At 34.1% G+C, this 27,500-nt stretch overlaps 1 protein-coding gene across 2 annotated transcripts in view; it reads left to right on the top strand.

Moving 5' to 3' along the window:
- LOC135206183 (homeobox protein OTX-like) overlaps positions 1 to 27,500 on the top strand; it is a 492,545-nt gene that overhangs the window by 112,184 nt on the left and 352,861 nt on the right. The gene's annotated exons all lie outside the window — the stretch shown is intronic.

Below are 27,500 nucleotides of genomic sequence, written 5' to 3'. Positions count from 1 at the left end.
TTTTCACTTTTTTCACTGCCTGTTTCCTTCGTTTTCACCTTGGATCTAATTTTATCATATTTGCTCTTCCGAACGAAGGATATTAGCACCGTATTCATGGATCTGAATTGGAAATTTCTTTACAATGATACCTAAGCATGTCAGTTTTTAATATGAAGGTCCTGCTGAAATAATCTCCTCAGCACTCTAGATAGACATTTCCATTATATTTTTTATCAGCAAATTTGTTTAAAAACTGCCTTCTCCCATGAAAAATTTAAATATATATATATATATATATATATATATATATATATATATATATATATATATAATATACATATATATTTACGTATGTTTATACATATACGTATATGTGTGTGCGTAAGTGTATCTGTGCTTACTTACAAAATACGTGCACACACTATTTTCGTTTATATCAACTGAAGACAAAATTTTATTTGATATTTTTACACCAAAATACGAATTCCACGGTGAAAGTTTGTGTTCAATAATCCAGTAGCTAACCGACCCAGCTTACCTAATATTCAGCGAAAGGATTTCCCTTTGGTTTTTTTTTTCCTCTGTAGAAATTATCTTGCACCATGTGTACGATTAAAGCAACATATAAGTCATACCGGCCAAATGGATGAGACAAATAACACGAATTTTGAAGCTGAATAAGGAAGATAAGATCACGACCCCCTTTTTTGAGGAAGATTAATATTTCAAATCTTCCGGGATGGGACAAGGCATAATTGACCCGTATCCCATACTTAAATGTTCTTTATAAACTCCCTTGACATATGAATGCAACGTCCGTGTAATTTTGTAAGCTGTCGTCTGATTAAGTGTTGATTTGCATGGCAGTAAGTTAAGTATATCGTTGTTGAGCGCATTAATACGGAGTCTGAATCTGTACTTAGAAGTACTAGAATTCTTATGCGAACGCTGTTTTTACTATAATGAATGTAAGAAGATTATTATAAGAATGAAAGAGGGCTACTAAAGTAGCTTAGTTGAGTGAGTGGAGCAGTAAAAGCAAAATCTAACATTACGGTAGTTACGAGTGCTGCCCTATCCACAAGGCCGCCCATTAAACTAAAGGTTCCCCTTCGTACAGCTTCATGCGCGTATTATAGGTCCTTTTGATGTTCCCTGCAACCGCTGAGACCATAACCCCTCTCTTGGGGCTTCTCAGGGGAACGCTGCTTATAATTCCAAGTCGTTAGTATGTTATAGGGCATGGTCGTCTTATGTACAATTATCAACAGGACCTCAAGTTGAATTAGAGCCATAGGTCCTAGTGTCGGATCCTCAAGAAAGAATTTGAAGAAAATAAAAGTGGATTGGTTTTTATGCATGTATAGGAATGGATGTCATGACGATTGAATGAAAAAAAAAGTGAAACAGAGGTGCTGAAAAGATTTTGGAGTAGAAGGAGAAGGCTGTCGACAGAAGCTGACAATCCATGTATAGGAAGAGGTATATGAAAAATGAAGGTGAACATATGTAACAAAACCTTTACGTATGATCCGGTCACGCGGAGAAAGAAACGTCGTTAGGTTCGGTGAAAAAAAAAACGTCTATATGTATATTTTATATATGTATGTATGTATATATATATATATATATATATATATATAATATATATAGAATAAAAGCAAACGTCTTCATTACACGAGTCCCTTACCTGATCGTGTAAGTCCTTCGCCATCCATGGGGGCACAGCATTGAAAGTAATTTTTACCTTATCCCACAATAATTTCAGGAAACTCGAAGGGCAACACTTTCTCAAGCCCCCCCCTCCCCTCCCACACACTCTCAAGACACCCCCCTCCCCTACCCACACACACTACAAGGAAAATAGGGTTGGGACTATATATATATATATATATATATATATATATATATATATATATATATATATATATTATATGCTTAGGTGACTGTACACATGAAGGTACTTACGAAAGGGTAATCGTACCTTTTATATATATATATATATATATATATATATATATATATATATATATATATCTTCATTGATCAGAACTCGGTTAACGCTGTATCAACGTCAGCTCTTTCTTTTCACTGTTGCAACTTCCTGTTTATCTGCTATTAAAAAAAAAAACTGAACTTCGGGACCTTACCTGTCCAAAGCACACATTTTGCAATTAAAATTGGCGTTGCTTTCGTTAGCAAGCAAACATGTGTAACAACGGACCAGTGTGCAGATAGGATGAACAAAAACCACTGCAATTCTTGTGACCTTTTCTTTTAATATGATATATCATGACTGCGTTGGCAGCTGTTGAAAACATAGACCGATTTGCATTCTGATAAGCGCCATTTTAAATTGCTTCTTTTGTTCATATATATATATATAATATCTATATATATATATATATATATATATATATATATATATTATTAAATGTATATGTTATATGTATATATTATAATGTATAGTATTACTAATAATGTATATGTATTGTGCACACATGTATATATACCTTTTATACACACAAACACGCACATATATGTCTATATTTATAATGTAAAGGCTGTAACGTCTGTATTTTGCGCCCGTTTGTGTGTGTGTGTGCGTGTGCGTGTCTGTAATTCTGAGTGAGTGGAGTCATTGAAATTTTCCCCTGTGAGCTCAGTAGTAGCTTAGCCTCTTACTGGTAGATGTCACTGGGTCCAATGTAGTTATGTTGGGGAGATTCAGCGATCTCTCTCTTGCAGATGAACTGATAAACTGTGCCAGTGCTATCCTTGGCCATCAGTTAGCGTACTACGTTTTTTTTTTTCATGTTCAGAGATGGCGTCTAAGTTGGCTAAAAATGAATAACAATGTGTATTATCCGTTATGTAGTAGACTCTCAATAATACATGATTTTTTAAGTAGAATTATAATTAACAATCAGAATTATAATTAATTATTTATGTAACTATAATTCGTAAGTAAAATAAAAATAATAAGCTATAATAATGAAGAGAGAAACTAAACGCAACACCTTACATATATGGAAAAGAAATTGTAGTTATTTCTTCTAATTAACATCCATCGTGTTTCGTAGTTCGGTTGCTTTCTAATAACATTTCATAAATCTTTAGCTATTCCAAGAAAATGGTTTATTATAAGTCCTGTTCCATATAGTGATAAAGAATGATTCTTTTCGTTGTATTTTTCCAGGTGCATCTGACTATCTAACTTGAAAATTAGATATGCACTATGTCTTATTGCCTACCGGTATTTAAAAAAGTGGTGTGTCATTAGTTAGCGAATGCAAATTGCCTGTCACATTTTGATTACATGTGAGTTACAACCAGGCGTTAGAATATGTGAGGATGAATTATATATAATTATTAATAATCAATAAATACAGTATGTCTGTATATATATATTATATTATATCTATATATATATAGATATATATATATATATGAGATGAGAGAGAGAGAGCGAGAGAGAAATTTATAAACAATTTTATATGAATGTAAAGATTATTACAAGTATGATTTCGTTAGTGGTATCGGTAATTACGTTAACATACCAAAAATAAATTGCTTTTTGCGAAATATTCTTGTAACTTTCGTTCTCGTTCATTTTTAACTAATAATAACTGGCCTTGGCGAAAAATCAATCTCTGTCTTGTCTTGATTAACATGCAGTCGTGTAAGGAATATCGATTAAAACATGCTTGAACGCCTATCTTTTCTTCATTATGTAACAGAAGTTAGTCTCCAATATTTAGAATATTTACTTTCCCAGTTTATGATTTTTTTGTTCTCTTCATTTTGATACTTAACCTTTTTTTCCTGTTTATTGACCTGATATTTTCCATTTCTTTATTTTCCTCTTGATTGACCTGATATTTTTTTTTCTTTTTCCTCTATTGACCTGATATCTTTTTTTATAATGTGATGCATATATGTAAAAGATTTTTTCTGTTTTTGGGGTGGGGAGTATGTAATGTTTGGCATATTTTTCGTTTTTTTTTTCGATTAAAACGTGGGATGATATAAGATGATGAATGACTTGCGTTAGAAATTTTGCTTAGGTATTTAATCAAATGGTCTTGATTCATCATTGATCTAGTCCTTTGCGGTTCGACCTAAAATTTATTCGAAGCAAGCGACCGGTGTAAGCGCCATAGTAAAAAATGCTGACTGTATTTGGATAACATTATTAAGTCTAGCGATGTTTTCTCGCTCGATTTATTACAGGCTTTATGTATCGGTTTAAAAGAGACAACCTAAACCGGCGTGGTTGCCATATAAACCCTCCATTAAACCGGGCCGTTATAGCCGGGTTAATACAACATTTCAAACGCGTGATTTATTAAACACTCACAGGCGTGTGTTTTAAATCATTTTGTGCCATGAAATATGAAGCTCCTCGGGGCAAGATGTGGGTTTATAGTTCGGAAAATACATTTATTATTATTCACTTGCCCCGTTTGATGTGCTGTGGCTATTCATCATCGGTAACCACACGTTTCATAAATGAGAATAAGGAAAAAAGTTTTACTTCTTCCTCCGTCCAGTCAGGATTGTATCATAACGCTTACTGTTTTTCTTTCTCTGCTTGCCCTTGAGGGAGAAAGGGGGGAGGGGTGTGACTGCGTTGGTGAAAGAGGGTGCAAGAGTGTGGAAGGGACAATGGGAGAGAAATAGTTGTTTATTACAAGCAAGAGCCCGTGCTGGCATAAAGTCAGCTTAATCTAAAACAACAGCATAGTAGTTCAATTTACAAATGCATTTTCATATAGTTGTAGGGGGGAGTGCATACGTTGGCGAGAGAGAGAGAGAGAGAGAGAGAGAGAGAGAGAGAGAGAGAGAGAGAGAGGGTGTGGAGGGAGATTATCCTACAAATTTATTTTCAGATCACTCTTAATCTGGTTGAGCGTGATGTCATTCACGGTTAGATGTTATTCACGGTTAATTGAACTTCTCTTTTAGCTCTCTTTAAGCTTCAATAGGTATAAAAAACAACAGAAAATACATGATTTTTTTTATGGAGATAATTAATAGCAGACTTGTGTAAGGGATCGACTACAGTGGGCTTAAATAATCATCAGCTATGCAATTAACGCGAAATTTAAGTATAATCTCATAGGAGAAAATGTCCGACCTTATATTGTATCACAGGAAGTAAGTAGATATAGAAGAAACTTTTAAGAGTTTTCTCTCTCTCTCTCTCTCTCTCTCTCTCTCTCTCTCTCTCTCTCTATATATATATATATATATATATATATATATATATATATATATATATATATATATATATATATATTTTATATATATGCGTGTGTGTGTGTGTGTGTGCGTGGTATACCATCACAAGGATCACGTGATTAATGTACGTCAAGAGCCAGAAGGAAATATTTAAGGCATGAGTACAAGCGCTCTCTTGTATTTAATATATACAATTGTTCAAGGTACAGTGCAAAATGAAACACTGCTGATAGACGTCAAAAAGTAAAATTGAACACAAATACAGTATTTAAAAAAAGGAATAATCAATGTGTTTAAAAAGATCAAAAGTGGTCCTAAAAACTAAACGGGTGAAAAAGTAGTTATGTGATTTTGAATTGCTGAATAACCGCCTTCGTAATCCAACAATCCAGTTTATATAAACCCTTGCATATATTAAAAATACAGTCTACCTTTATTTTTATATTATACTTGATTATATAGGTTTAATTGTGTCTTTAATGAAAATTACCTCCCTAGCATTTTTTCCAGTCAACGGAACGATTACATTATTCATTGACTTCCTTCATCTGTTTTTAATTTTGTACTGCACCCAGAAGAACTGTAAATAATAAATACACGAAAGCGCTTGGGTATGTGTACCTTTTGATATTTCCTTCTGGCTTTATCTTAGCTGCTTTAATGTTATTTTTGGGTACACTATTATTCATAACCAACCCGTAACGGATGTTGGTCTCGAAGTTCTCAATAAGGAGATACAGAGACATTTCGACGTTCATCTTAAGTTGAATAGGAATGCGTTGCAGCCTTTCCCACCTGGTTTTTCTTCACAGTTTTATGTATCATTTTAATTGCCTTCTTTTCAGAATAAATAATAATAATAATAATAATAATAATAATAATAATAATAATAATAATAATAATAATAATAATAATAATAATAATAATAATAATAATAATAATAATAATAATAAGAAACACCGACGAAGTAACAGAGAGGACGGATGGTAGAAAAGATTAGACAATGGATGGAGCCAGATACAGAAAGAACAAAGATCCCCTCCATCAAAGCCTACAACACCAAGAAATTAAGGGAGAAAACAAGTGAGGTCAATGAAATAATGGGCCGCCATACACACCACCAGTATCACAGAAAACAAACTAATTGACTGACTATGCAGGAGCAAGATTAGTAGCAGAAACTGATGGGAATTCGAAACACCAACACCACCAGCACAAACCAACCCAACAGAAAACCAAACAGCAACCTCCTTGGAAAAGGCGCCTGGAAAAGCAAATCATGGTGATGAGATCTGACTTGAGTAAACTGAAAGAGATGGCAGAAAAAAGGCTAAGAAGCAAGGAAAAAACAAGGGAGGAACTCAACGAGAAATTACAAAGTACAAGAGAGGGGATTAAACAACACCAATAGAAGATGTAAAACAGAGGCTTAAGGCAAAGCACATAAGATCCAACGGTACATGAAACAGGAATAAGGGGATACCAACAGAAACAAATATTCGGAACCAACCAGAAAAGAGTATACAGCCAACTAAGAGGGGAAGACAACCACCCAGAAATTCCTGAAGCCGAAACCAAGTAAGAGACTCTGGGAAAACATATGGAGCAATCCGGATATCACACAAATAAACAGCAACATGGCTCCAGGAAGTCAAGGAAGAAGAAACAGGGAGAATAAAACAAAGATTCACAGACAGCACGACAGACCCAGTCAGACACCAAAACTAAAGAAAAATGCCAAACTGGAAAGCCCCCAGGTCCCGATGAAGTCCATGGATACTGGCTCAAAAACTTCAAGGGCCCTACACCCACGAATAGCAGAACAAAAACTCCAGCATTGTATCTCAAATCACCAAGCACCCAAATGGATGACCACAGGAGAACATCCTTAGTACAAAAAGACAAGAGTAAGGGAAATATTAGCAGTAACTACAGGCATCACCTGCCTACCAATAATGTGGAAGTTACTAACAGGTATCATCAGTGAAAGGCATACAACTACCTAGAGGAGACAAACACCATCCCACCCAACAGAAAGGCTGCAGAAGAAGTGTAGGGGCAAAAACAAAAAGACCAGCTCCTCATAGACAAAATGGTAATGAGACAGTAGGAGAAGGAAAACCAAACCTAAGCATGGCATGGATAGACTATAAGAAAAGCCTTCGACATGATACCACACATGGCTAATAGAATGCCTGAAAATATTATGGGGCAGAGGAAAATACCATCAGTCCTCAAAAATACAATTGGCGCAACTGGAATACAATACTACAAGCTCTGGAATAAGACTAGCAGAGGTTAATATCAGGAGAGGGATCTTCCAGGCGACTCCACTGTCCCCACCTATCTTCGTAGTAGCCATGATTCCCATGACAAAAGTACTACAGAAGATGGATGCCGGGTACCCAACTCAAGAAAAGAGGCAACAGAATCAAACCATCTGATGTTCATGGGACGACATCAAGCTGTATGGTAAGAGCAATCAAGGAAATAGATAACCTAATCCAGGACTGTAAAGGATTGTATCTGGGGGGACATCAGGATGGAGTTTGGAATAGAAAATGCGCCTTAGTCAACATACAAAAGGCAAAAGTAACGAGAAACGAAGGGATTAAAGCTACCAGATGGGAGCAACATCAAACACATAGATGAGACAGGATACAAATACCTGGGAATAATGGAAGGAGGAGATATAAAACACAAGAGATGAAGGACACGATCAGGAAAGAATATATGCAGAGACTCAAGGCGAATTACTCAAGTCAAAACTCAACGCCGGAAATATGATAAAAGCCATAAAATAAACACATGGGCAGTGCCAGTAACAGATACAGCGCAGGAATAGTCGAATGGACGAAGGCAGTTACTCCGCAGCCCATAGATCAGAAAAACAGGAAACACCATATGACAATACACAAGGCACTACACCCAAGAGCAAATACGGACAGACTATACATAAAACACGAAAGGAAGGAGGAGAGGGACTACTAAGTATAGAGGACTGCGTCAACATCGAAAAACAGAGCACTGGGGCAATATCTGAAAACTAGTGAAGACGAGTGGCTAAAAAGTGCATGGGAGAAGGACTAATAAAAAGCAGACGAAGACCCAGAAATATACAGAGACAGGGAGAGGACAGAAAGAACAGAGGATGGCACAACAAAACCAATGCACGGACCAATACATGAGACAGACTAAAGAAATAGCCAGCGATGACAATTGGCAATGGCTACAGAGGGGAGAGCTAAAGAAGGAAAACTGAAGGAATGATAACAGCGGCACAAGATCAGGCCCTAAGAACCAGATATGTTCAAAGTAAGATAGACGGAAATAAACATCTCTCCATATGTAGGAAGGGTCAATACGAAAGTGAAACCATAAACACATAGCAAGTGAATGCCCGGCATTGCACAGAACCAGTACAAAAAGAGGCATGATTCAGTAGCAAAAGCCCTCCACTGGGAGCTGTGCAAGAAAACATCAGCTACTTGCAGTAATAAGGTGGTACGAGCACCAACCTGAGGGAGTGATAGAAAAACGATCACGCAAAGATCCTCTGGGGGACTATGTATCAGGAACGGATAGGGTGATACGTGCAAACAGACCAGACGTGACGTTGATTGACAAGGTCAGAAGAAAGTATCACTCATTGATGTCGGCAATACCATGGGGACACCAGAGTTGAAGAGAAAGAGAGGGAAAAAATTGGATAAGTATCAGATCTGAAAATAGAAATAAGAAGGATATGGGATATGCCAGTGGAAATCGTACCCCATACCTCATAGGAGCATAGGCACGATCCCAAGATCCCTGAAAAGGAATCTAGAAAAACTAGAGGCTGAAGTAGCTCCAGGACTCATGCAGAAGAGTGTGATCCTAGAAAACGGAACACACATAGTAAAGAAGAGTGATGGACTCCTAAGGAGGCGGAGGATGCAGCCCGGAACCCCACACTATAAATACCACCCAGTCGAAATTGGAGGGGGACTTGTGATTAGAGCAAAAAAAAAAAAAAAAAAAAAAAAAATAATAATAATAATAATAATATAATAATAATTTATGTATCATTGAATTGCCTTCTTTTCAGAAAAAAAAATAATAAAATAATAATAATAATAATAATATCCATGACTCCAAATAGGACATTAGCCGCCAACTGGTCTCGAGTGCTTGCATAAGTTGTCACCGATCTGATAGGGATATATTGTTTTGACTGAACACCAGGCAACGACGATTCTGGCCAATCTATTATTGAATTTATGGTTCATGTCTCATTGTTGTTTCTTAGGGAGACTTTCTGTGGATGTTACACGAGATGTAATGGGTTTCTCAATGCTGATATCTATCTACTGCATTCTTAACTGTGACATTATATGTCACGCTACATATAGGTGTGTTATGTATGCATGTATATATGTATATAGGTATGTGTATATATATATTAAATATGTATTATGTGTGTGTGTGTGTGTGTGTAAGAGAGAGAGATATATACTCAAGGAACAAGGGAAACGAAGACCACCATTCTTACAAATTTATTGCCGACGTTTCAAGATACATAGTCGCATTTTCAGGGCTAAAAAAGAAAATAATTTGCTCTACAGATAGAATCACGATATTGAAAAACTGCTAAAAAATAATAAAGTATAGGCCAAGAGAACACAGAGACTCGCCTAATGAAATGAAAGAATAATACTAAGAGAAAACAGAAAATATGCATATTTTCTGTATACATGTTTATATTTATGTAAAAATATATATATATATATATATATATATATTATATATCTTATATGTATGTATATATATACATTATATATAGTAATATATAGATATATATATATATATATATCTATATATATATATATATATATATATATATATATACACATATATATATCTAACATATATATTTATATCTATTATATTAAAACAAGCTGGGAGTTATTTCTCTACGAATATACGAAAAGGAAATTTTACTTCACTGTCTATACCGCTCGTCCATTAAGTGTCTATTTAGCTTGTTCATAGAAGAACAGTATTGTAGATTTATATGAAATATACTCTTCCTTTAAAGCCAGGTGTGTGTCCTATCTCGTATAAGGAACTAAATTAAACGAAAGAATAATGGAAAATAAATATCATCGTAGGCGTTTACTTCAAGCTTGGTATGATCTCGGTTATTATCTCTAATTATTGGTGAGCTACCTCCCAATGTGGAACGCTAAATTCAATCGTTCTCAATTATATACATAAAGTAATGTCAGTATATATATATACACTCTGTGTTCCCGGGTTTTGGAGTTATATATCTCCTGGTTTATACCCCGTGGTATAGGATTTTCCCAGTTTGGTTTCAGAATGTGGGTTTTTATATAGCATATGATCCGTAAGTTTCTGGCAATTATAGTGATAACCAGTGACAGAAACTGGCGGTGGTATTTTGTACTTAACAAGAAATCAAGCTGAAACCACGTTTGATTTCAAACGATTCAACGTGTTATTATATGTTTTGTGATTGTTAATGCATGTATGTATGTATGTAATAGATATATCATATATATATATATATATATATATATATATATATATATATATATATATATATACATACTACATACATATATATATATATATATATATATATATATATATTATATATATATATATATATATTATATATCTGGGATATATATATCTCAAGTAGAAAGGGCCTATTAAAGCACTCTTGTTTAAAGCTAAGGGCACTATTTCGGTGGACCAACTTCTTACACCCTTTTCAAGTATGTATACTATATATATATATATATATATATATATATATATATATATATATATATATATATATATATATATATACATCGAGCTACAAATGTCGTTATATATCTAATTCGCTCTAACCATCGGAATTGAATATATTTTCATATATGCTTGACCGAAGGGGAATTTTTTAGCCGATAAGAGAATTGTCGGCTCCTGGGCGCGAACCCTCGAAACCAAACAAATCCAGGACGACAGTGAAGCTTTAACCCACCCCACCACCGCTAGGGGTGGTTAAAGCTTCACTGTCGTCTTGGATTTGTTTGGTTTCGAGGGTTCGCGCCCAGAAGCCGACAATTCTCTTCTCGCCCAAAAAATTCCCCTTCGGTCAAGCATGTATGATATTAATTCCTAGGTAGAACGACATTTGAAGCTCGATGCATGTCTATGAATCACGATAATGTGATATGACATATATAATATAGTATTATATATATATATTATTATATATATATTATATATATATATATATAATAATATATATATAGATATATAGATAGATAGATATATATATATATATATATATATATATATATGTATATATAATATAATATAAAATATGTATGTATATATATATTATATACTATATATATATATATATATATATATATATATATATATATAGTACATACATACTACATTCCATTGAAAGCGCAAAATTCCCCAGGTTCACCCCACCGTGAAATTCATCCCTAATTCCCCTTTACACATTCTGCGAATTCCCCAATTACCTGAAGTCGAACAACTCTTGGCCCATTACTTGCACCATTAGTTGACACTCCTGAAGAGGGTTTGTGGGAAAAAGAAGCCAGAGTTATTTATCGCCAGTGTCTCTCAGGTATAAACGCCCCATTTACTTTATTCCACATTATCGCTGGTGGTCTGTTTGTCTTTGCCTTCTGCCTGTTTACCCTTAATAGTTCAACAGCGCACTTCGCCATACACGTGTATGTGGGTGTGTGCGTGTGTGTGCGCATTTGCGCTTAACCACATGATTACATAACTAAGTCTCTTTTCTTAGGGCTTGTGCTTAGTGTGCGAATGTGTTTAGTTGTGTTCCTGCGCTTATTTAAGCAAGCGACCGTTTTCCCTTACGTCATAGTTGTGTAATTTGCAGAATCTGTTTCCATTCGTCTTGTAAATTGCTTTGGTAGGTGTGTTCAACAGCTTCGAGTTTGTTTTTCATTTTCATTTGTGTCGGTTTCATTTAAGTGTTTATACATCACACATTGAATGCGAGCGCCTTTTTGCGCATGTCCGCTTCTTGCAAAGCTTTAAATACCACAGCCTATCGCCTCCTTATGAGTGAGGTGGTATATGTGACAAATGTTTATTTTGCCATATTACTGAACTTTTGCTTAGAATGTCATTCGACTGAACGGTAGAAAGCGAGAGATTTGTGGGCATTTCTCCTTTTTTTCTTTTTTTTGGTGTATATATATTATATCTATATATATATATATATATATATATATATATAATCATATATATTATTATGTATATATTTATATATTTATATTTTTATATATATACATGTATACATATATATAATGTGTATTTATTTATATATTTTATATTTATACATAATAGATACACACACACACACACACACACACACACACACACACACATATATATATATATATATATATATATATATATATATATATATGCGCATCATTATGCTGTAACATATACATAAGCCTCATACTGTACTAGCATCATACCCAAAGAATCTGGGCTAGTGCCTTGGGCTGTCACAGACCAAATTCTAATATGTCCTCGCGTGCCAGAGAGAGCTCAAAGAGCATAAAGATGTCTTTCATCCTGCGGGCGTTTCATGAATAGAATTGGTGTTGTTACGTTTACCAGCGTAAATATTTATTATTATTATATAAATAAAATATTGTTATTAATAGTAGTAGTAGTATTGAAGATAGTCATATTTGCTATTACTATTAGTATTGCTGTGTCCCGCATAGAAAAAAGATTTAAGTTACTGCTCTTTTTAAAGACCATCACGGGCAAGTTGACTTTCAAAGCGTCAAACGCACCTGCTTTCATTTGTCACGTACAAGCATGCAATTTCAGGTTGATTTTAGCATCCTATTTATATCCTTGTATGGATATGGACTCAGCCATTGTAAAAAAAAAAAAAAAAAAAAAAAAACTTTTATATTTCACTGAAGTTATCTAAAGGTGTAGTTGACACACCTTTAGATGTACAAGTGAAGTTTATCATTTGTAGAGGGAGCTTCAAAATATTTCTAATTCATATAGAAATGTGGACTCTGATATGTTTAAAAACTATGGGGAATTATACTGGGAGAATATTTTCAAAACTCTCATCCATGTAAGAATGTGGGCTCGGTTGCTTTAATTTCCATAACTTTTTTTTTTATTTCAGTTTACATTACCAACATCATCTACGCATGAATTCAACCCAGAAACTTTCCAAACTTTCGGGAATGTATTTTCATTTTACTTCGAAGATATTTCAAAACTTTTATAATTAAATTGTCTTATCTTAATACAGTTTTAACAAAATCTTAAGTAGTGATACATTAAATACTGTATTTTGATTATTACGTAGTCATTCCTCTATACTTTGATGTCTCCGGGTTTAATATGGCTGCACATTTACCCTTTCATATGCCTTGCCTATCTTTTCTTTTCTATTTAATTTGACGGGTTTTTATGTCGTGCACACTTGGCGAGAACGATATAAAGGGAAAATAATTATCTGTATGCTTATACCAAGGTGTACAATGACATTTAAGTGGTTTATGTTTATCTTTTGGATATAATGAACTAATTCACATCTGAATGTTCCATTTGCATTTAGGAATTTTCATACAACGTGCTTGAAGCAGATTCTGCAATTGTTTGTATTTATAAACAGATGCTTCGTTACCGAAAAAATATACGTAAACAAATTTCTAATGTCTCCTCTCTAGGCTATATCGATGTTTCAAATGTTTTCATATTGTAAATCTGGACACTGTCCAGGGTAGTGTTTCAACAGCGAACAGAATGTAAAGGGGAATTCAGAGAAAATATTTTATACAGACAGCACTTATTCTTTGATGTTTTAATGAGAGAGAGAGAGAGAGAGAGAGAGAGAGAGGAGAAGGAGAGGAGGAAGAGGCTAAGAGAGGAGAGAAGAGAGAGGGGAGAGAGAGAGAGAATTTACTTCTCAACACTATCTTCTTGTCTTCGCTTCTGTGTCTCTTTGAAGATCCTCTCTTTTCGTACATTTCTGCTTACTGAGACTGCAGTATTATAGGCAATTATTTTTCCAGGATGACATCACTTGCACTTTTCCGCTTAAAAAGTTTCTTAGTCGGCTAAAGACTTTCTGGTCGCGTAAATTTGCTCCCAAGTTGCCGACAGTTTCTTCGTCTTCTTCTTCTTCTTCTTCTTCTTCTTCTTCTTCTTCTTCTTCTTCTTCTTCTTCTTCTTCTTCATCAAAGTTTAGAACTCCGGGGTGTTAGTAAGTTAATTTGATATGCATAATTTAATGTTATTAAACATCAAAAGCATAATAACTCATACATGAGGGGTTGGTAGACCAGGTATACATTTTATTTAATTATGTAGAATTAAGATGACTATATAAACAGAAATATACTATTATACGTGAGAATTTTTGTATATGGACGTTGTAAATACATCTCTGGAGCACAGTATCTCTAAAACTTCATTTATATAGGAGAACTAGACTAGAAACTTTATTGTACTTCTAAAAGAAATCAATGAAGTTGAAGTAATTAATCTGATGATATTAATCTTTAGAACCTTGCCACAATAATAAATAGATGTGATATACAAAATTCCATACGTGATTGATGCGCAGTTCCAAGCCCATGGTCACATTTTAGGTATATTAAAGTCAAGGTAACTGTATAAACATAATTGGAAAGGCAATTATCAATTCATATCCCAAGCCAAATTGTCTTCTATCAATTAAATGCTCTCTGGCCATGGGTAATGACTAGATATAAACCAGTACTTTACGGGCATAAGAAATCATAAAGTTTTGAACAATTGATTTAATCAATGCTGCTTCCATCGAATGAGTTATTAACCACTGACAACCCCAACGTAGAAATAAATGCATTTAAGTACAGTAAGAGATATAAATCAGAACAGTGCAGTTATCAATAAGCAAGGAAAGTCCATGAGAGTATGAAATAATACACTTGATCGGTACCAACTATTATTTCTGCACGGCCTGCGTGCAGTGAACTAGGGCAAACAATTTCCGTGGAATTGGCTCGGCAGATTCCGGATTTCAAATTTGAGCTTACTGGGAAATGAGTTGAATTTGCATTTTTCCATGTTATTATATAATTTATATATGTATGTACATATATATGATATATACTCGGGTATTTGTTTATTATATATGTATGTACGCATGCATGTGGGACGCGCGCGCGTGTATGTGGGTGTTTTTTGTGTGTATGTGCGTGTGTGTGAGTTTTGCCACAAGGAAAGAGTGGAAAACTCGGTACATTGTACTTTCGTATACTTCTAAACATTTTCAAGATTCACAGTAAAGTGTACATTTAAAATGAGTGCAAAATGCACGAAAATACTCTGCACGTAGTTTTTCATTTCATCCTTGTGGTGAACCTTCACAGTGACCACACAGACACATACACACGTTATATATATTTATATATATATATATAATATATATATATATATATATATATATATATATATATATATATCTATATAATATATATATTATTTCAGAGGGTTTCGTGATACATCTTAGTAGACATCAAGTTTATTTAAGAAACGTTTCGCACACAAAATGCACGATGCATCATCAGTCTGTAGAAATAAAAACAATTACATTATAAAAGGAACTCACAATAAATACTAAAAATATTACATCATTAAAATACCGTAAAAGTTAAAAGTTAAAGATTTTAAAACAAGGCAAAAGAACCAAGAGAGAGAAGAACTAAGAAACACCAACCATCCATGGTAAGAGACAGAGAAGGAATGGCAAACTTTGGCGTTCCAAACAAAACGACAGCTATGCCAGATACAAAGTGAAGCCGTAGAGTTACTGTTAATGAGGAACCAGCCTTTTAATGAGTAAGGACTCTAAGGTAGGTTAAGTGCTCTGGGTCCCTCGTATAACCAATAATGGAGAAGTGCTGTTTCAAGTACTTTCCTTTTCTATTTTACATATTGCTGCATGATTTTTAATATTTGAGAATTCTGGTTGCTTAATTCTCTGACCTGTACGAAAACTGTAACCCATGTGACTGCAATATCTCACCTGCAGTAACCTACGTGTTGATCCAACGTAAGAGCCCGGACATCCAGGGCATGTGAATTTGTAAACAACGTTCGATCTCATGAAGGCCTGCAGGCGATCTTTAAAGTTAAAAAAATTAGCCTATTGTTAGAAATAAGTTTGAGTTGAAGGCATGGAATTTCCTGTTCTATGATTTGCGTGAGTCTGCGTGAGAACTTGGTATCAAAAACATATGGGATGGATGCAAAAACCAGCTTTTTTGGAACATCGAAATTGGCTATAGGTGGCTGGAGAAATTTGGTTAATACTACGTTAATGATTTTGAAGAAACTACATTTTTAGCATAAGAATTTCTCTGAAAAAGTTTAATAAGAATTCTATTTCATTATGAAAAATGGACCAGTTAGAAGAGTATTTCAGTGCTCTATGCACTAGGGTGTAAATAGTGTTTAATTTAAAAGTTTTTGACAAGAACTGTAATAGTTGTTGGCTAGTCCTGTATATGTCTTTTTTCTATAAACTGCTGTGGAGAATTCAGAGTTAATTCTTTGTAACATTAACATCTAAGAATGGTAAACTGTCATTGCTCTCCGTTTCCATCGTGAACTGAATATTTGAGTGTCGTTCATTAATGTATTGTAAAACTGTGCACATTGCCATGGATATTTAAAAAGAGCAAAAGTGTCATCCACATATCTTCTATAATAAGCTGGTTTAACAGAAGAGTCACATTGATCTAAAAATTTTTGTTTCCAAGTCCGACATAAAAAAAGTTAGCAAATATAGGACCTAAAGGTGATCCCATGGCAACTCGATCGACCTGCGAATAGAGTTGCTGGTTAAAAACAAACATAGAATCTTGCACAGCAAGTTCCAGAAATTGTTTGAAAGTAGACCTATTAAAACCGTAAAACAGAGTGTCGTTATTGATAAAAATCCTATTTAAAATGATATCTATAGTTTCATTCAATGGCACATTAGTAAAAAGAGATTCGACGTTCAAAGCTACCCATAAAATATTCACCATCTGGTTGACAATTTGTTGTTGAAATTCGTATCCATTCTTTAAAGTATTATTCGTTTAAACTAAAATCAGAGAGCAGCTGCTAAAACATTTAGAAATAGAGAAGGATTGGGCTATTATATGCGGCCATAATGGGTCTAACAGGAGTATTAGGTTTATGAATTTTTGGTAAACCGTAAAGGATACAAAGGAGGAACCAGTAACAAATAGTTTTTGATAAGTAATATCATTTATGATGATGTCTTTTTTATTTTTCTTAGAAATCTATTAATTCTGTCCTCTCTTTTATATATATCGAGAAAGTTAGGTTCACCATGAGATTGAAATTTTGTAGTGTCAGATAAAATGTTTTGCATTTTTTCAATATAATAATTTTTGTTAAGAATAACTACGCCTTTACCTTATCAGGTTTGCAGATAAAACTATGTCTTCACGTTTTTTCAGGTTCAAGAGTATATTTAAGTCATTTTTTCTAAAGAAGGGTATCCAAGTTGTTTTTTGATTAGCAAATGTTTTTTGTATCAATGCTGACATTTTCTGTTGCAAATTACCCATATTCTTAACAACATCAAGTTTAACAAGTCTTTGCAACAGAAAATGAGATCGAACGTTGTTTACAAATTCACATGCCCTGGATGTCCGGGCTCTTACGTTGGATCAACACGTAGGTTACTGCAGGTGAGATATTGCAGTCACATGGGTTACAGTTTTCGTACAGGTCAGAGAATTAAGCAACCAGAATTCTCAAATAAATATTAAAATCATGCAGCAATATGTAAAAATAGAAGTCTTGAAACAGCACTTCTCCATTATTGGTTATACGAGGGACCCAGAGCACTTAACTACCTTAGAGTCCTTACTCATTAAAAGGCTGGTTCCTTCATTAAACAGTAACTCTACGGCTTCACCTTTGTATCTGGCATAGCTGTCGTTTTGTTTGGAACGCCAAAGTTTGCCATTCCTTCTCTGTCTCTTACCATGGATGGTTGGTGTTCTTAGTTCTCTCTCTCTTGGTTCTTTTGCCTTGTTTTAAAATCTTTAACTTTTAACTTTTACGGTATTTTAATGATGTAATATTTTTTAGTATTTTATTGTGAGTTCCTTTTATAATGTAATTGTTTTTATTTCTACAGACTGATGATGCACCGTGCTTTTGCTGTGCGAAACGTTTCTTAAATAACTTGATGTCTACTAAGATGTATCACGAAACCCTCTGAAATACTGTGATATTGCTGACTGAGATTCTATATATATATATATATATATATATATATATATATATATATATATAATATATATATATATATAATATATATATATATATATATATATTAACTACTGTGTGTTCGAGGGTAGGAATTTATAAATATCTTTTGTTCTGAAACTATTTGTAAAGGCATTGAATTCAGTATTAACATAAAAACCCTTAAATCCTTTGATTACGTTTCCTCTTCCTTATTTCCAAAATTAGGTTGTAACAGCGCAATACGATAATTTAGGAATTATAATGCATAATCCAAATATGCGAATATCTGAAATACCGATTTCGTGATTTTTTCCCATTTTTTTTTTTACCATAATTGGGCGTAATACGATAAATTAGGAATTATAATGCATATGTCTATCCAAATATGAGAATATCTGAAATACAGAGTTCATGATTTTTTTTTCTGCCATATTTGATTTTTTTAACCCATAATTGGCTGAGTAGGCTTGAGAGTTATTGGCAGTTTACTCAAGGCAAGAGTCATCTTCCTAACAATCAGAGTTCTCAGAACTCCTCCAAATCACAGTGTAGCTTGTCCATCCCCAAGTCTGGGAAGTAATAGCCTCAAAAGATTGCTGTGTTGACGGACTTTACATTCCTCATTACATAAATTATGTATTCATAGCCATTAGGGGTGGTCAAGAGCTTCGTGATCTTGTTTCTGTTCTGTGTGAAGATTCTGTGTTTGGTTTAGCGAAGGAGGTGAGCATGGATAAACATTTCAGTTTACTCGATGGACTCGTTCAGGGAGTGGAAAGCGAGTTCCAGAGTTAGGTATGCTGCAAACCCAGCAATTTCTGGTGAGGCCTAAAACTTACTGGAGGATGTAGGGGTCCGACTTCCATAGATTTGTTTGGAAATATGTCGGCAAAGAACGAGACAGAAGCCGGCAAATTTTCACCAATAGAACTGATTTAATCCATATGTAGAAAATTATGATATACCATGGAATGGCATACAATACACCATTCAAGAAAGAAGAGCGAAGAACAATCCTACAAATTTTATGACGTTAAGTAATGTAAACCATACAGAGAGAAAAGAAATGACCAAGTTCAATTATATTTTCCCGTTTTCAGTAATGAGTTACAAACACTTCGTGTACAGAAACTTCTCACAAAATCGCAACACTTCGAAGATATCTACAGTAGCCAGGGTTGGCAATGATTGAATGAAACTCATAAAAGAAATAATTTTTATTTTTTATTTTTTTTTTTATGTGAAAGCAAACAAATTGAGAAATATGGTTTGGAGGTTAATAAAAACTTAAGCATGACTGTGCTGTATCTATTTATTTTGATATAGAAAAATAGCAAGTACATAATTTAGGCCAGAACTGGAAACCTAAAAGGTAAATCAATAAAATTCTATCATAAAATACATTATTGGGGGAAAAAGGATTGAAAAAATATCTAACAAATCAAAAAGCCAAATGAATGAAAAAAGTAAATTAAATCAAACAAATCAAATAAATCACTTTTTTTTTTTTATCACTAACCCTGGCAGTAGCATTCCTTTACCAAGGGGAAACACACACACACACACAACAGAGCGGAAGGGAGCGAGAGAGGAGAGACAGAGAGATGAGAGAGAGAAGTAACGAGAGAGAGAGAGAGAGAGAGAGAAGAGAGACCTACGCCGAATATGGTGTTCATTGACGAACTTCTCCCAGTTAGGAAATAGGATACAGTTTTATTTTCGACTTGTTGCAATATGAATATTGGAAAACCTTATCATATATACACATCGACAAAGCCTGACTGTTGAAATCAGTAGTCTGTGTAAGCAACGGATCAAATAAACCGGACTTTTTTTTTATAATTCTAAGATTTCTTAGCCTCATGTATACTGGATTCAGTTTTCAGCGATAAGATTAGTGATGAAAAGTTAAATGTCAAACTGAGTTTTTATGGTTTTTTTTTTTTCATGCTGTATAGATGTGATTGTCTGTTACTACAGTTACTATTATAAATATTTCAACCTTCGAAAAACTTTTTGTTTATTTCACCTCTAAAGGATGGGACTTTTCCACCTAAACTGTTCACATTTCGTTAATGACTTTACAAATGATCAATAGCAAAAAATGAAATTAAATATTAAAGATAGAATAAAAAAAACCAAAGATGAAGAACTGGGAAAATTCATAGAATATCTGATTTTGTTCACGGGAAATTTCATGCAAAAGATAAACAATTATCAGAATCCTCAAATAAATTTTTTTTTAAATCTTTTCCTCGAGTATAATTTTAATAAGGATGTGCTATAAAAAAAGATTTCATACATTTTCATTTATGTGAACCTCAAAATTAATAGAAGTCAGGATTCTCTCTCTCTCTCTCTCTCTCTCTCTCTCTCTCTCTCTCTCTCTCTCTCTCTCTCTCTCTCTCAGATAATAAGTAATGATTCAGAGATTGCAGAGACTCCACAGGATAATGGATAGTAGAACCTCTGTATCACATATTAACCTAACGGAATCATTTCAAGCACAACAGGCTATCCATCCGTGTGGCAAGAAAAAAAAAAAAAACTAATGACAACAGGAAAAAAAAACACCCACTGCAAACAAAGCTGAAAAAATAATACATTTTCTTTTATCATTGAATTCTTCCTTTGATTTTCTGTTGCACACGTTGGCGGAATGCTTGGGCGAATTTGCTATGGTTAATGAATCAGCTAATTTAATGGCAAGAGTCTTAATTATGGCCAATTTAGACCATGTAATCACATCACTAAAGCTGTGTCCAATAACCGATTGGTCGCGAGATGCCATTCCGCCCCTGCTCGCTGATTAGCTGTGAGGCGCTTTCTTGCTGGAACAATACCTGGCCCAGCGGGGTTTTTATCACCCCAGCTACATCCACCGACCCCCCATCCCACAACCCCACTTCTTAACCCCCTCCCCCTCCCCCTCCCACCCCACCCTCACGAAAGACCGAATTTCGTTCTGCAATTATCCGAAATGATGACGGAATAAAGGATCGTGTTAATCGCCTTTTGTTTTGACCAAGCGTAATAATATAAAAGTAAAGAAAAAAAAAAGGCTTAGAATATTTCTGTCTGGTGCCAACAATTATTTCTTTATTAACCTCTTGCCAGGATGCTTTTTTTATTATTCAGTTCGTTTACTTAGCTATCTGTGATGAAATATTTCTTAATATATTTTCCTTTGTACGTTTTTTTTAATGTTAACGAATTAATGTTTTTTTTCTAATAATTTTAAGGTTATTTCTATATTTGTAAGTATATACGTACATACATATATATAAAATATATATATATATTATATAATATATATTATATATATATATATATTATATATATTATATATATGTATAATATATATAAAAGATTATATATATGTTATATATATATTATATTATATATAAATAATTATTATTATAATATAATATTCTATATTTAATATAACCCTATATATTATATATATATTATATATATATATATATTATATTATATATTATATATTATATATATATATTGCTTGCGAGTGTGTAATACAGCAAGCGAAATGTGTTTTTAAGTGAAACTATGATTTCAATCATCAGAAAACCGAAGGCACGCTAACAACAGTGTATGCCACTTCAGAGAAATGTAAATAAAGGATAGATTAAAAACTTTTTGAAGTTTTCGGCCAGTAACGTTTCAATTATATTCATTTATTTTTTATTATTTTTTTTTACTTCTATTGATTTTATGAAAAAAGAAGGCCGGTTCGTCACTCGAAAATCTCCTGGTTCACTTTGACGAACAGGCTTATGAAAATGCGTTGTAAGGACATCTAACAGAATCAATCATTGATGCCACAAAAATTAGAAGCATGAGTCTTGTATTTTGATTCGAATAGATAAGTCCAGACCATCTATGATTCCTTGATAGGAATGCAAAAATCTCTCACGAGCTCCAAAGGAGATCTCTCTGAAGGCCGAATTCCTGCCCGTCAGAATTCTGCTTTCTATCAGGTGTTTTAAAAACTACTTTTTGTCGGAAGTGATGGTATTAGGGTTGGTAAGGGACCGGGTGGGAATAGGCAATCATTATTTTCCTGAACTTTTTTGTTGTCTTATCTAGTCTACAACGTCTGACCAGGGATACTCTCTTGTTGGGTCGAGAGAGAGAGAGAGAGAGAGGAGAGAGAGAGAGAGAGAGAGAGAGAGAGAGAAAGTGTTTATCACATGGTAAAAGTGTTTGCCTCCTTGAGGTAAAATGCTGATGTATTCATTCTCCATACAAGCTTAATAAGAGACTTCAGTTGTATAGCATGTATAGAGGCAACATGTACTTTTGTGAACAAAATAGTTTTTTTTTTTCGTGCGTAATACCCTAGGAAATTTTTCCAATGCATATATTAACAAATTAAGGCATGGAGTAAGACTATTAAGTAGCATCTTAAGGCAGTGGAAAATATACGAGTGTCAGTGGAAAGAAAGCTTAAAAAAATGAATTACCCGAGAGTGGCGAATGCTGATCGTAAGTGAAAATTGCAAATGAGAGGCTAACAGGGGTAATTGAAAATAATAAAATAAAACAGGATGGACAGAACAAAAAGATCCAGACCAGCGACAGAGAAATTGCAGATGGAAGTTTAAAGAATTAAATATTGCCTATCACCGAGTTCAAGATAATTAACCGAAATACCCATCATGATTGAGAGAGGTTTCAATGAGGGGATATCAGCCAGCATTTCCCCAAGAAGATCTAAAAATTAATCAACCACCAACTTGAAGAAAACGAGACGGAACGAGAAAAATGGAGAGAGGATTTTAAAGCATAAACTCCCTCGACGTAGATAACCAGTGTAATCGTTTCTTGCGCCGCGCTGTGATTATGTTACCGCAAGGTGCCCCTGAATTTGGGCAGAGGAGAGATATAACCTTGATATAAAGCTCACAGGGAAAGTGCAACGTACGTCTCCCCAAAGTACCCGAGGGAAGGAGGGAACAGCTTCATTTGAGGTATGGATTCTGAATCTGAGAAATATTGCTCACCCTCCTTGTTCTCTTTATACAGACTAAGAAGCAAATGTGTTATTCAAGTACGTCATATATTTGTTGCCATTTATTTGACCATTAAAACCTGTTAATATTATTCTGTAGTTATTTGACCAGTGAAGAAATTTGAGTTGAAGAACTAGAATAAAATAGGTTAGTTTTTTTGTATCTAATAACGCTGACTACAGCTGTGCGATTCCCTTTTTATCGTAAAAATATTTTACTCATACGTTTTAGCTGTGTGAGGGAATTCCATCCAAACTTCATCAAAGCCTAATTTCAAGGTACACGTGTAAAGAGAAACAGATTTGTCATTAATGCCATATAATCATAGGCCCCTAGCTCACTTTTTCCTGTGGTGGTCCCATTTGATTTGCTGTAACTCATTCAGTCAGGATCAAGTCAAGTCTTACCAGACACCAGAAGGAACAAATGTCAGAAAAAATGACTCGACGCTTTCTTATTGGAATAGTAAGCTGGAATCGCCGGTATTTGACTCAGGTATGGCGATGATATCTCCTTTGCCTGCTAGATAAACAAGTTAAACGGAAAGGCGCTCGACAGACCTGGGCGTACCCCTTGGATTTGTTGCTGTATCATTCAGGGAGAGAAAAAAAAGGGTAAAAATATATACTGAGGAAAAAGTATAGAGTCCTTCTGGCTTCCCCTTCGTCTCAATTATAGGCTATTTTATGTGTTATCATAATATGGGTGGGATTCCAATAACATGGTAGGTTTAAACTACAGAAGGAGTTGGAGGTATACTTAGAAGTTTCTCAATGTAAACGCACACGGTATACTCATATGTTTTTCTTTTTTACGGTACAGCTTTCCCCCAATGGAGGGACTGGTACCTGAAGGCTTTAAGGGTGGAACTGCTATTCCAACGTCATTTATTAAAGCCCATGAGGCACTAGTACCCATTTGCAGCTGGGTGGATCGATGATCATTAGGCCGGGAGCGATCCATAGACCTGGCAAATGTGCGTCGAGCACCTCACCATTCAGCTCAAGTACTCACTTTAGGTGACTCCATCTGCCAAAAGATGGTGGTGTGGTTTGTACATCATCCACTCTCTCTCTCTCTCTCTCTCTCTCTCTCTATATATATATATATATATATATATTATATATATATATATATTGATATAATATATATAGATATATAATATATATATATATATATAATATATATATATATAATGACTGGTAAAGTGTTCTGTAACAACAGAATTCCATCTAATAAAAGGAGCCCATAAAAACACCAAAATGTAGAGAGAAAAGTACTATATTTCAGAGACTGCTGTCTCTCTCTTCAGGTATACCTGAAGAGAGAGACAGCAGTCTCTGAAATATAGTACTTTTCTCTCTACATTTTGGTGTTTTTATGGGCTCCTTTTATTAGATATATATATATATATATATATATATATATATATATATATATATATATATAAGTATCGTATGTAATTGTCATAGCTATAATGCCCTCTTGATATTATGTGTGTGTATATATATATATATATATCTATATATATATATATATATATATATATATATATATATATATATATATACATATAAGCTTACAAAATCACAGTTGATGCACGTGACTTCATGGTATAAACGAATACTACAGGAAAAATAATAGGCAAAAAGATAGATCAATATATTCAATTGTATTTAATGTTTTTTTGAACTTTGTATGGCTAAGCTTCCGTTTCTGTTATGGTTAGTCTGTTTAGAGTATGACCGTGTGATCTCCGATTATCCTGGATTATCTCTTTGATTTTTACCTGTTTGACAATTAGTATCCATATATACATATATATATGTGTGTGTGTGTGTGTGTGTGTGTGTGTGTATTCATCAAGCTACAAATGTCCTTTAATATCAATTCGCTCTACCTCGGAATCAACATATTTTCTCAACCGAAGGGGAATTTTTCAGTTGATAATAATTTCGTCCTCTCGTGGGCTCGAACCAGCGCCCAGAGAGCTGAGGAGAAATCAGGACTCCAGTGACATTATCGACTCGGCCAACTAAAAAATTCTCCTTCGGTTAACATATATGAGAATATATTAATTCCGAGGTAGAGCGAATTGGATATTAAAGGATATTTGAAGCTCGATGAATGTATATGAATCACGGTGATGTGATAAAAATTCATGTATTATATATATATATATAAATATATATATATATATATATGATATATATATATATATGTGTGTGTGTGTGTGTGTGTGTGTGTGTGTTTGTATGTATGTATGTATGTTTATATATATATAGTATAATATATATATATATAGATATATAGATTTTATATATATATATATATATATATATATATATATATGATATATATATATATATATATGTGTGTGTATGTATAATGGTCGTTTTTATGCGTTTCCTAAAACTTGCGTTGATTTTTTTTTATTCTTACATTGACTGGCGATGGTGAGTGAGATCCTGAATCTAGGTGTAACAGCTATCACCATTATAGTAATAGTTATCTTGCACTTGGTTCCTGACAGTATTTTTCGTCATGTAAAGAAACTTCGGCTTTTCCGGATCCGAGCTCGTCATTTAAAAAATCCCATTACTAATTAAAATAGAACGGCATCGTATGCGAATATGTACTCGGCTTCTCTCCACGTGAATATGGGTACCATGACATCCAAGTTATTGAGGAAGCTGGAAGGGAAGCCTCTTTCGTGTGTGTTGGCCATTTCAGGAATCCCCTTGGCGAATGGTTATATTCTGTTTTTCCTACTGACTGCCATGGCGTGAGAACTTTATATTTTGATCCTGAATTTGGCTGAGAGTAATAAACGGTGTTTTACGCTGGTCTGGTAATTATTTGGTTCTAGTATCAACGATTTCTCTGGTTTTATATATATATATATATATATATATATATATATATATATATATATATATATATATATATATATATATATATATATATATATATATATATATATATATATATATAGCAAAGCTCAAGTGCATCGATATGGAATTTGGAGAGATCTTTCACTTCTGAAATGGCCACAGTTGTGTAAGAATGTGAGCCTGATGGTCCCTTAAAGAGAACTGTTCAAGATTGTAGTTTATTAAGGAATGCCTTCATGTGACAACTCCGCAAAGTAAATGGTGGGTTTCTCTCATATGTAGACTCAACTGATCAGCTTCAGTTTTAATGAAAGGAAAATTCTCCCGTAGAGGGGTAGTGCCCCTAGCTGCAACACCTTTCGTTCCTTTTACTGTACCACCTTTCATATTCTCTTTCTCCTATCTTACTTTCTACCCTGTGCGAGGTTTTCCTCCTGTTACACCTATCAACCCTTTCACTGTCGGTTTCCATTTCAGCGCTGAATGACATCATAGGTTCCAGTGCTTGGACTTTGGCCTAAATTCCATATTCAATTCAATTCAGTTTGAAGGAAAATTCGCAATATTAGCTCAGGGTGAATATTATGGGAGACGAAGTTAACCCATTTACAAAACTCAGAGGTCTAGGACATTGGATTCTACCCCTTCCCCCCGAACCCGTTCTTTCTTTCGGTTAGAAAGAATTTCAGCGAGAGAAATACTTTTACTTAATTGCAATGAAAGACAAGGAGAGGGGAAACCAGAAAGGCAGTTGATTTTGAAGATGGTTTTTGGATAAAAAGGAGGAGATCAAATCATGTGACTGTTACTGATCCTCATCAAGTAGTAGGACCATAGAATGTTGTAAATTTAGAATGTTTCTGTACAGCTCTGAAGGTAATAGAGTAAAAGAGGCGCTTAATTTCTAGTAGACTATCCTGAATGACAAGAGATTAAGCATTGCCGTGTGGCAAGCACCTCATCCCATATAGTGTAT

The sequence above is a fragment of the Macrobrachium nipponense genome, chromosome 29 (assembly GCF_015104395.2).
Source record: "Macrobrachium nipponense isolate FS-2020 chromosome 29, ASM1510439v2, whole genome shotgun sequence".
Taxonomy (NCBI): Eukaryota; Metazoa; Arthropoda; class Malacostraca; order Decapoda; family Palaemonidae; genus Macrobrachium; species Macrobrachium nipponense.
Note: the sequence above shows the minus strand (reverse complement) of the source record. Positions and strands in the feature narration are given on the sequence as shown.